Here is a 13,461-nt window from a genome sequence, read left to right as displayed (position 1 = left end):
GGAAGAGAGTACAGCCCACCCCCCCCCAGCTCCTGCTGAGGGTCTTCTGTGTTCCACTCCATATGCCCTGCCCTGCCCTGCCCTGCCCTGCCCTGCCCTGCCCGCAACAATTGCCCTTTTGTCTCCAGTGCCCTTGGACTACCAAGAGACCCTGTGTCTGTGCTGAGGAGTTCCTTCCAGACAGGAACAGTTCCTGCTCCTGCACTGAAGAGATCCACCCAGAGAGTCAGTCACAGCAAAGGCTGGAACAAGACACCAAGACTCTCCTGGCTCCGTTTGAAGGAAGAGATGGGCAGGCGCCAATACAAGAATTCCTCCAACAACCTGAAATGCAACATGACAACACCAGAATCCAGGGACCACGAAACAAGAAGAATTGAACACCCTACTCCAGAAGAAATAGAAGAAATCAACTTTAAATGGAACTATATGAAAATAATAGAGGAACTTAAACAGGAGGTGAAAAACTGCCAAAAAGAAATGGAGATAACAAACAAAAAAGTAGATGAAATAAATAAATCTCTCAAAGATACCCAAGAAAAACAAGAAAACCATAAAAAAGCAATCAAACAGATAAGGGAAACAGTTCAAGACTTGAAAAATAAAATGGAGGTAATGAAGAAAACACAAACCGAGGGAAGGCTGGATATGGAAAATCTGGGTAAATGAATAAGAACTGCAGAGACAAGTATTACCAACAGAATACAAGAGATAGAAGAAATAATCTCAGACACTGAAGATACTGTAGAGGAAATAAACTCACTGATTAAAGAACAAAACAAATCCAACAAATTCTGAACACAAAACATCCAGGAAATATGGGACACTGAAAAGACCAAACCTAAGAATAATAAGTGTAGAAGAAAGAGAAGATTCCCAGCTCAAAGGCCCAGAAAATATATTTACCAAAATTATTGAAGAAAACTTTCCCAACCCAAAGAAGGATATTCCTATGAAGGTACAAGAAGCATACAGAACACCAAATAGACTGGATCATGTAACATGTTGGGCCTGCTTGTTTGTGTTTTCTGTCCCCGCCTGGTACCCCACAACCAGCAGGCCCCAGAGAAAATCAACCACACAAGAGATCTCTATAAGTTATAATGCTGATTGGCACATTAGGTCAGGCTTCTTACTGGCTAACTCTCACATCTCGATTAACCCAGTTTTCTGATCTATTTTAGCCATGTGGCTCAGTACCTTTTTCAGTGGGGCAGCTCACATCATGCTGCTTCGGTGATCTGGGCAGGAGTGGGAGGAATCAACTTCCTCCTCCCCAGAATTCTCCTGCTTTCCTTGCATCATTTTCACTTCCTGTCTGGTTTTCCCGCCTACACCACCTGCCTGGCCAATCAGTGTTTTATTTAAAACATGATTGACAGAATACAGACAATTCTCCCGCACCAGGATCAAAAAAAAAAAAAAATCCCCTCGCCATATAATAATCAAAACACAAAACATACAGAATAAAGAACAAATATTAAGAGCTGCAAGGGAAAAAGGTCAAGTAACATATAAAAGGAAACGTATCAGAATTACATCTGACTTCTCAATGGAAACCATGAAAGCAAGAAGGTCTTGGATAGATGTGCTGCAGAAACTATGAGACCAAGGATGCAAGGCCAGACTACTATACCCAGCAAAGCTTGCATTCACCATTGATGGAGAAAACAAGATATTCCAGTACAAAAACAGATTTAAACAATACGTAGCCACAAACCCAGCCATACAGAAAATAGTAGAAGGAAAACCACAAACCAAGGAAACCAACAATACCCATAATAACACAAGCGTCTGACAACCCTCCCCCAGCACAATCCAAAGAAGGGAAACACACAAACACCACTACCAGGGAAAAAAAACGGAGTCAACAACCACTGGTCATTAATATCACTTAATATCAATGGACTCAACTCACCTATTAAAAAGCACAGGTTAAGAGAATGGATATGAAATCAGGATCCAACATTCTGTTGCCTACAAGAAATACACCTCAACCACAAAGACAGACAGTACCTCAGAGTAAAGGGTTGGGAAAAAGTTTTCCAAACAAATGGACCAAAGAAACAAGTGGGTATGGCTATACTAATATCTAACAAAATAGATTTCAAACTAAAATAAATCAGAAAAGACGGAGATGGACACTTTATACTCATATCAGGAACAATTCATCAGGAGGAAGTCTAAATCCTGAATACCTACGCCCCTAATATAAAAGCACCCACATATGTAAAAGAAACATTACTAGAACTCAGAACATACATCAAACCCCACACTCTAATAGTGGGTGATTTCAACACTCCTCTCTCACCAATGGACAGGTCAACCAGACAGAAACTTAACAGAGAAATAAGAGAACTAACAGATGTAATGAACCAAATGGACCTAACAGACATCTATAGAACATTCCATCCAAACAGAAAAGAATATACCTTCTTCTCAGCATTTCATGGAACCTTCTCAAAAAAAAATGATCACATAATTGGTAACAAAGCAAATATCTGTAGATATAAAGAAATTGTAGTAATCATCTGTGTACTATTGGATCACCATGGAATAAAGTTAAATAAAATTCAACAACAATTCTAACCCCAAAAAGCCTACAAACTCATGGAAACTGAACAGTCAACTACTGAACCATCCCTGGGTCAAGGAAGAAATAAAGAGAGAAATTAAAGTCTTCCTTGAATTCAACAGAAATAAAGACACAACATACCCAAACCTATGGGACACTATGAAAGCGGTGCTAAGAGAAAAGTTCATAGCACTAAGTGCCCACATAAAGAAAACAGAGAAAGCACACATTAGAGACTTAACAGTACACCTGAAAGCTCTAGAAAAATAGAAGCAGGCTCACCCAGGAGGAGTCGAAGACTAGAAATAATCAAACTGAGGGCTGAAATCAACAAAATTGAAACACAGAAAACAAAACAAAGAATCAATGAAACAAAAAAACTGGTTCCTGGAGAAAATCAAAAAGATTGACAAACCCCTATCCAAACTAATCAAAAGGCAGAGAGAGAACACACAAATTAACAAGATCAGAAATGAAAAGGGGGACATAACCACAGACACAGAGGAAATTCAGAGAATCATTAGATCTTACTACAAAAGCCTGTATGCCACAAAATTGGAAAATGTGTAAGAAATGGACACTTTTTAGATAAATACCAGTCAAGTATAAATTAAGTCATGATAAATTAAGTCAAGACCAGGTGAGCAGTTTAAATAGACCTGTAAGTCACGAGGAAATAGAAGCTGTCATCAGAAACCTCCCTACCAAAAAAAGCCCAGGACCAGATGGTTTCAATGCAGAATTCTATCAGAACTTCCAAGTAGAGTTAATACCTATACTCTTAAATGTGTTTCACAAAATAGAAACAGAAGAGTCATTGCCTAACTCCTTTTATGACGCTACAGTCACCCTGATACCAAAACCACACAAAGACTTAGCCAAGAAAGAGAATTACAGACAAATCTCACTCATGAACATCGATGCAAAAATTCTCAATGAAATACTGGCAAACCGAATCCAAGAAACATCCAAAAAAGTATACATTATGATAAAGTAGGCTTCAACCCAGAGAGGCAGGGCTGGTTCAACATACGAAAATCTATCAATGTAATCCATCATATAAATAAACTGAAGGGAAAAAACCATATGATCATTTCATTAGATGCTGAAAAAGCATTTGACAAAATTCAACACCTCTTTATGATAAAGGTCTTGGAGAGATTAGGGATACAAGGTTCACTCCTAAATACAATAAAAGCAATATACAGCAAGCAGACACCTAACATTAAATTAAATTGAGAGAAACTCAAAGCCATTCCACTAAAATCAAGAACAAGACAAGGCTGTCCACTCTCTCCATACCTCTTCAATATAGTACTTGAAGTTCTAGCAATAGCAATAAGACAGCATAAAGAGATCAAGGCGATTCGAATTGGAAAGGAAGAAGTCAAACTTTCATTATTTGCAGATGATATGATAGTGTACATAAGCGACCCCAAAACACTACCAGAGAACTCCTACAGCTGATTAACACCTTTAGTACTGTGACAAGATACAAGATCAACTCCAAAAAATCAGTTGACCTCCATTACACAAAGAACAAAGATACTGAGAGGGAAATCAGAGAAACATCATCTTTCATGATAGCCACCAATAGCATAAAGTATCTTGGGGTAACTCTAACCAAGGAAATGAAAGATCTATTCGACAAGAACTTTAAGGCTTTGAAGAAAGAAATTGAAGAGGATACCAGAAAATGGAAGAATCTCCCATGCTGTTGGATTGGGAGGATCAACATAGTAAAAATGGCAATTCTACCAAAAGCAATCTATAGATTCAATGCAATCCCCATCAAAATCCCAACAAAATTCTTCACAGACCTGGAGAGAATAATAATCAAGTTTATATGGCAAAACAAAAACACCCAGTATAGCCAAAACAATCCTATACAACAAAAGTAATTCCAGAGGCACTACCATCCCTGACTTCAAACTCTATTACAGAGTTACAGTAATGAAAACTGCTTGGTATTGGCACAAAAACAGAGATATTGACCAACAGAATTGAATCGAAGACCCAGATATTAATCCACAAACCTATGAACACCTGATCTTCGACAAGGGAGCCAAAATTATACAATGGAAGAAAGAAGCATCTTTAACAAATGGTGCTGGCATAACTGGATGTCAACCTGTAGAGGAATGAAAATAGATCCGTATCTATCACCATGCACAAAACTCAAGTCCAAATGGATTAATGACCTCAATATTAATCTGACCACATTAAACCTGATAGAAGAGAAAGTGGGAAGTAGTCTACAAGACATGAGCACAGAAGACCACTTCCTAGGTAGAACCCCAATAGCACAGACAATAAGAGCAACAACTAATAAATGGGACCTCGTGAAACTGAGAAGCTTCTGTAAAGCAAAGGACACTGTCATTAAGACAAAAAGACAACCTACTGATTGGGAGATCTTCACCAAACCCACATCAGACAAAGATCTGATCTCCAAAATATATAAAGAACTCAAGAAACTAGACACTAAAACTCTAATTAACTCAATTAAAAAAAAATGGGGTACTGAACTGAAAAGAGAATTCTCAACAGAAGAAGTTCAAATGACCAAAAGACACTTAGGGTCATGTTCAACCTCCTTAGCGATCAGGGAAATGCAAATCAAAACAACTTTGAGATACCATCTTACACCTGTCAGAATGGCTAAAATCAAAAACACCAATGATAGCCTATGCTGGGGAGGATGTGGAGTAACGGGAACGCTCATCCATTGTTGGTGGGAATGCAAACTTGTGCAAACACTTTGGAAATCAGTGTGGCGGTTTCTCAGGAAACTGGGAGTCATCCTACCTCAGGACCCAGCAATTCCACTATTGGGAATATACCCAAGAGATGCCCTATCATACTACAAAAGCATTTGTTCAACTATGTTCATAGCAGCATTATTTGTAATTGCCAGATCCTGGAAACAACCTAGGTGCCCCTCAATAGAAGAATGGTTAAAAAAGGTGTGGAACATATACACATTAGAGTTTTACTCAGCAATAAGAAACAATGACATCTTGAATTTTGCATGCAAATGGATGGAAATAGAAAACTCTTGACTGAGTGAGTTAACCCAAACCCAAAAAGAGGAATATGGTATGTACTCACTCATAAGTGGATTCTAGCCATAATTAAAGGACATTGAACCTATAATTCGTGATCCTAGAGAAGCTAAATAAGAAGGTGAACACAAAGAAAATCATATAGTTATCCTCCTGGTTATTGGAAGTAGACAAGATTGCCAGGCAAAAGTTGGGTGCACGAGAGTGTGGGGGGTGGTAGATGTAGGGGAAATGGATAGAGAGAAGGGAGAAGGGAAGGATTCAGGAGAGCTTGGGGGAATGGGATGGGTGAGATGAAGGAAGGGTGGATATGGGAGCAGGGAAGTAAATTTCTTAAATAAGGGAGCCATTTTAGGATTTGCAAGAGACTTGACTCTAGAGGGGTTCCCAGGTCCAAGGAGAGGTCCCCAGATTGTTCCTTGGGCAGCAGAGGAGAGGATGCTTGAACTGGCCTTGTCCCATAGCCACACTGATGAATATCTTGCATATCACCATAGAACCTTCATCTGGTGATGAATGGAGATAGAGACAGAGACCCACATTGGAGCACTGAACTGAGCTTCCAAGGTCCAAATGAGGAGAAGAAGGAGGGAGAACATGAGCAAGGAAGTCAGGACCACGAGGGGTGGGTCCACCCACTGAAACAGTGGAACTGCTCTAATGGAAGCTCACCAAGGCCAGCTGGACTGGGAGTGATGGAGCATGTGATCAAACTGGACCCTCTGAATGTGGCTGTCAATGAGGACTGACTGAGAAGCCAAGGACAAAGGCACTGGGTTTTGATTCTACTGCATGGACTGACTTTGTGGGAGCCTGGTTTGTTTGGATGCTCACCTTTGTAGACCTGGATAGAGGTGGGGAGGACCTTGGACTTCCCACTGGGCAGGGAACCCTGACTGCTCTTAGGACTAGAGAGGAAGGGGGAGGTGAGGATGGGGAGGAAAAAGGGAGGTGGGGAGGAGGTGGAAATTTTTAATAAGTAAATAAATAAAAGAATAGTTATGTTAATAATAGGAGTGAAAGGAGGACTGAAGTTCTAAACACAAGCTAATAATTAATGATCATATTGCAGCTCTCTGGGTTCTATATGATTGTCCTCCTATGGAATGACAAGGCTGAAGTTCTTTTTTTTTAATTTATTTTTCCATTAAAAAATTTACACTTCCTCCCCTCCTCATTCCCCTTCCGCTCTCTCACTCACCCTTTTTCCTCCCCCTCCTTCCTTAAGAGAGGGCAGGGAACCCTGCCTGTGGGAAGTCCAAGACCCCCCTAATACAGGCCTAGGAAGCTTTGTATCCAAATATATTAGGGTCCCAAAAAGCCAGTACATGCAGTAGAAACAAGTCTCAGTGCCTTTATCAATGACTTCTCAGTCAGCTGCCACTTTTAGCCACATTCAGAGAGTCTGGTTTGATCGCTTGCTCATTCAGTCCTGGTCCAGCTGTATTTGTTGAGCTCCCACTAGAACAGGCACACTGCCTCAGTGTGTGAACCAACACCTCGTGGTCCTGACATTCTTCTCCATCTTCTCCCTCCTTCTGCTCTTCAGCTGGACCTTGGGGGCTCAGTCCATTGCTCTGATGAGAGTATCTGTCTCTATCTCCATCCTTTGCCAAAAGAGGATTCTATGGTGTTGTTCGAGATAATCATCAGTGTGATAGTGGGGCAAGGATAGTTCAGCTCCCTCTCCTCTGCTGCCCAAGAACCTAGCTGGGGGCATCTCATGGACACCTGGGATCCCTTCTAGAGCCAAGTCTCTTGCCAACCCTAAAATGGCTCCCTTAATGTAGGTATCTTCTTCCCTGCTCCTATATCCACCCTTCCTCCATCTCCACCCTCTCACTCCCCAAAGCACTCTCCAGTCTTTCCCTTTTCCCTTCTCTCTCCCTCTCTCCCCTTCCCCAACCTCCACCCTCATGCTCCCAACTTTTGCCTGGCAATCTTGTTTGCTTTCAATTTCCAAGAGGATCTATATATGTTTTTCTTTGAGTTCACCTTGTTATTTGGCTTTTCTGGGCTTGTGAACTATAGGCTTAATGTCCTTTGTTTATGGCGAGAGTCCACTAATGAATGAGTACATACCATATTCATCTTTTTTGGCCTGGGTTATCTTAATCAGGATAGTGTTTTCTATTTCCATCCATTTGCATGCAAAATTCAAAATGTCACTAGTTTTTACCGCTGAGTAGTACTCTAATGTGTATATATTCCATGCTTTCTTTATCCATTCTTCCATTAAGGGGCATCTAGGTTGTTTCCAGGATCTGGCAATTACAAATAATGCTGCTATGAACATAGTTGAACAAATACTTTTATAGTATGATTGGGCATCTTATGAGTATATTCCCAAGAGTGGTATTGCTGGATTCTAAGGTAGGTTGATTCCCAATTTCCTGAGAAACCACCACACTGATTTCCAAAGTGATTGCACAAGTTTGCATTCCCACCAACAATGGATGAGTGTTCTCCTCACTCTACGTCCTCTCCAGCATAGGCTATCATTGGTGTTTTTGATTTTAGCCATTCTGACAGGTGTAAGATGGTATCTCAAAGTTGTTTTGATTTGCATTTCCCTGATCGCTAAGGAGGTTGAACATGACCTTAAGTGTCTTTTGGCCATTTGATCTTCTTCTGCTGAGAATTCTCTTTTCATTTCATTAACCCATTTTTTAATTGGGTTAATTAGAATTTTCATGTCCAGTTTCTTGAGTTCTTTATATATTTTGGAGATCAGACCTTTGTCTGATGTGGGTTTGGTGATGATCTTCTCCCATTCAGTAGGATGCCTTTTTGTCTTAATGACAGTGTCCTTTGCTTTACAAAAGCTTCTCAGTTTCAGGAGGTCCCATCTATTCACTGTTGCTCTTGTTGTCTGTGCTACTGGGGTTATACGTAGGAGGTGGTCTCCTGTGCTCATGTGTTGCACAGTACTTCCCACTTTCTCTTCTATCAGGTTCAGTGTGGTCAGATTTATATTGTTACTCTAACCAAGGAAATGAAAGATCTATTTGACAGGAACTTTAAGGCTTTGAAGAAAGAAATTGAAGAGGACACCAGAAAATGGAAGGATCTTCCATACTCTTGTATTGGGAGGATCAACACAGTAAAAATGGCAGTTCTACCAAAGACAATCTATAAATTCAATGCAATCCCCATCAAAACCCCAACAAAATTCTTCACAGACCTTGAGGGAACAATAATCAACTTTATATGGAAAAACAAAAAACCTAGGATAGCCAAAACAATCCTGTACAATAAAAGTATGCATTACCGTCCCTGACTTCAAACTCTATTACAGAGCTACAGTAATGAAAAATAGCTTGGTATTGGCATAAAAACAGAGACGTTGACCAATGGAATCGAATCAAAGACCCAGATTTAACCCTCAAACCTATGAACACCTGATTTTTGACAAAGGAGCTAAAAGTACAAGATGGAAGATAGAAAGAATCTTCAACAAATGGTGCTGGCATAACTGGATGTGAACCTGTAGAGGAATGAAAATAGATTCATATCTATCATCATGCACAAAACTCAAGTCCAAATGGATTAAAGACCTCAATATAAATCTGACCACATTGAACCTGATAGAAGGCTGAAGTTCTTAGCTATGCAGACTTTCATAGAGAAGTCCAAACATGTTTCTTGAAATCTGTCAACATCAGATCTGTGGTCGGTATAAGAAAACTGCAGTCTAACTGGTCCTATAATAGCTATAAATAGGACAAAATGCTTATGAGTTTATATAAATTCTGAGAATCCCCACTCCAGGATCCCTAACTGACTTTGTAGTAGCAGGCTCCTACAGTTATCCAAGCCCCTGGAGACATGTACACACAAGCTAAGCTAAATGGACTTCATAGGTTACATGTATGTATGTAGAGGTGTGTGTGGATGAACACATGCACATATGTGTACACATATATATGTGCAACAATATATGTGTAACATATATATGTGTAACAATAATAAAGAAGAGATTATTAATTTGGGGGAACTGAGAGGAATTGGAGGTAGGTGTGGAGGAATGTAGATACAGGGCTTATGAAGTTCTAAAAAGTAAAATTAGTAACAAAACAAAAACATTGGACCTCAGAAGTCAGTATGTTTGCATGTGTATTTTCCCAGGTTGTCTGGTTGCTGTCTCACTCAGACTGCTGTGAGCAGATATCCACTGTCCTTACTTGCAATAAAAATCTAAAGACCCTGAAACTGGGCAACAATAACATACAAGAAACGGGCATCAAGCAGTTATGTGAAGCTCTGAGAAATGTTGCTTGTAAACTGCAGAGTCTCCGGTGAATCTCCTGACTGTCGTGGGGGGCTCCCAACTCGGTGAGGAAAATCAGGAGAATTATTAGGTGTGGTGGTTTGTAAGAAAATGGCCTCCAAAGGTAGCGACACTCTTAGGAGGGGTGGCCTTGTTGCAGCAGGTGTGGTCTTGTTGGGGGAAGTGTCACTGTGGGGAGGGATTTGGGGCCTCATGTATGCTCAAGCCACACCCAGTGAGTCAGACTGCCTTCTGATGCATGCAGCTCACGATGTGAGAACCCTCAGCTCCTTCTCCGGCGCCATGTCTGCACCGTGTCTGCCTTCATGCCACTATGTCCCACCATGATGACAATGAGCTAAAAAATAACCACCACAATTAAATATTTCCTTTAAGAGGTGCTGTGGTCATGGTACCTCTTCACAGATCGAAATCCTAAGACGATAGGGTTAAGAATATTCCACCTAGAATAGTCTCAAGTGTTGAGAAAAACGTTAACACCCAGGACTTGTACGAACAACAGCATCTGCTGGGGGTTGAGCATCACACCCTTGTCATGTTTTGCCCACCACAGCATCTGGTCTTCTAGTATCTCTGGGTCCTCTTCTGTGATGATCCCTGAGCCTGGGGGAAGGGGTGACATAGATGATCCATTTGAGACTGAGTCCTCTGTCCTCACTCTCAGAATGTAGATCATCTGTGCATCTCTGTATTACCCAAATCATTGCAAAAGATGCTTCTCTCATGAAGTTTGAGAGCTGAACTAACATATAGAAATAACACTAAGTGGTTAGAACAATGGTTCTCAACCTGTGGGTCCCGACCCCTTTGAGAATTAAATGACCTTTTCACAGGGGTCACCTAAGGCCATCAGAAAACACAGATATTTACATTATGAATCATAACAGTATCAAAATTACAGCTATGAAGTAACAATAAAAATCATGTTGTAGTGTGTGTGGGGGTCCCCACAACATGAGGAACTTTATTAAAGGGTCGCAACACAAGGAAGATTGAGAAGGTAGTTTTATGTTATGTCCCCTTAGCAAAGCAGTAGTAACGGGTTCTCCCTTAGGGCCTACAGCTTGCCCAGCCATAGGCTCTTCACCAGTTTACGGTTCCTGGCATGAGTCAAGTAGTCAGCATTCCAGAGTGGATGGAGGAGGCCCTCAAGAAGCTCCAGCCCAACTGAGGAACTATTGGCAGCTGATGGCAGCTGATGGGAGGAGAGTTAATCTTCTTCAGAGATGGAGTCCTGGTTACCTGTGCTCCAGTGGATCGTCCTAAACCCAAGCACCTAAGGCAATGCTAATTGAGTTAGTGCAGTGGCTCTCAACCTTCCTAATGCTGTGACCTTTAATACAGTTCCTCACGTTCTGTGTGGTGACACCAACCATACAATTATTTCCATTAGTATTTCATAACTGTAATTGTGCTACTGTTATGAACTGTATGTAACTATCTGCCTGCAGAATATCTGAGATGTGACCTCCGTGAAAAGATCATTCCACCCCCCCCCCATTGGGGTCATGACCCCCACCCTGGGTTGAAAACCGTTGACTTATGATGCGGGAGAATTGTCTGTATTCTGTCAGCAGCTCCTCACTACAGACTTAGAAGGTCTAAAAGGGGTATCACGTTGGGGGGACTGACTGCAGATAGGGAGGTCTGAGAAGAGTTGGAAGTGTGGTTAGTAGGCAGATGTGGTTAGTATACATTGTATACATGTATGATTCTCAAATAAAAAACACTGCTCCAGCTGGGAGGTGGGGGTGCAGATCCTAGCACTCGGGAGGCAGAGGCAGAAAGATCTCTGAGTTCAAGGCAAGCCTGATCAGGACAGGCTCCAAAGCTGCTGAGAAACCCTATCTCAAAAAGAAAAAAAAAAACTAGATTTGCTTAGTGTTTTTGCTCACTGTGTACGTTTGGGCCTAGAACTGGCACCAAATTCTGCATCCTTTTTCTGGTGTTTCCCTGCCACAGGTTAGACATATGTGCACTCACCACTGCCTGCTGTGTAGACCTTGCCTCGGCTCTCAACACATGCAGAACACTGACCAGACTGAGCCTCGACTGGGTCACCTTGGCCCATGATGGGGTGGAACTGCTGTGTGAGGCTTTGACTTGCAGAGGCTGCACCATGAAGGTGCTGGGGTGAGTGATCACTGTGTCTGGGGTCGGGAGTGACTTTGGAGCAGCTCTTCTATGGCAGCTCAAGCTCAGCCCTGTTGACACAGGGCTGGGGAGTTTTGTTGTGCAGGACCAGCTTTATCCTCTAGGACACTGAGGGCCATCCCTGATCTCTAGCCATTCATAGGTACCGCCCTCTGGTGGTGATTACTCAAAATATCATCAAACATCTTCCCCAAAGCAATATGCCTTACCCTCTCTTAGGAGTGGATGGGAATGTCTGCTCTAGATTCTGTTAGGTTTTTAAAAACATATTTTGCTCAGAATTTTGTGATATGAGCTGCTAGGCCACCCAAAGGGACAGAATTCTAATCTTTGTTTCATTGCTGGGATAAAACACCAAACAAAACAGTATGGGGATGGGAGGGTTTATTTGGCTTGCAGGTCTATTATCTTGGGAAACTGAGGCAGGAACTGAAGTAGAGACCATGGAGGAATGATGTTTACGGACTTGCTCCCTGTCACTTTCCCAGACCAATTTTTTTTTCATACAACCAAGAATCACTTCCCCAAGGACAGTACCATGTTGAGTGAGCTGGGCGCTCCTACAGGACAGTCTGATGGAGGCATTTTCTCAGTTGAGATTTTCTGATTCCAGATGACTAATTTGCATCCATATGACTGAAAAAGAAAGAATTCTGCATTGAAACCATCTGGCTCTGGGCTTTTTTTGGTCAGGAGGTTTTTGATAACAGCTTCTAATTCTTCGCAACTAACAGGTCTATTTAGATTGTTCACCTGGTCTTGATTTAACTTTGGTAAATGGTATTTATCTAAAAACCAATCCATTTCTTGTACATTTTCCAACTTTGTGGCATATAAACTTTTGTAGTAAGATCTATTGATTCTCTGAATTTCCTCTGTGTCTGTTGTTATGTTCCCCCTTTTCATTTCTGATCTTATTAATTTGAGTGTTCTCTCTCTGCTGTTTGATTAGTTTGGCTAGGGATTTGTCAATCTTGTTGATTTTCTCCAAGAACCAACTTTTTGTTTCGTTGATTCTTTGGACTGTTTTCTGTGTTTCTATTTTGTTGATTTCAGCAAATGGATGGAAATAGAAAACGCTTTACTGAGTGAGGTAACCCAGACCCAAAAAGAGGAATATGGTATGTATTCACTCATAAGTGGATTCTAGCCATAATTAAAGGTCTTTGAGCCTATTATTCGTGATCCTAGAGAAGCTAAATAAGAAAGTGAACCTGAAGAAAATCATGTTGTTATCCTCCTGGAGATTGGAAGTAGACAAGAGTGCCAGGCAACCTTGGGTGCACGGGGGGGTGGGGGGATTGTTGGAAGGGGACAGGGTTAGAGAGAAGGGAGTAGGGGAAGAATGGGGAAAGCTCGGGGGATTGGGATGGGGG

This window comes from Myodes glareolus, chromosome 1, assembly GCF_982192425.1.
Source record: "Myodes glareolus chromosome 1, mMyoGla1.1, whole genome shotgun sequence".
Lineage (NCBI taxonomy): Eukaryota > Metazoa > Chordata > Mammalia > Rodentia > Cricetidae > Myodes > Myodes glareolus.
This window is presented reverse-complemented; position numbering follows the sequence as displayed.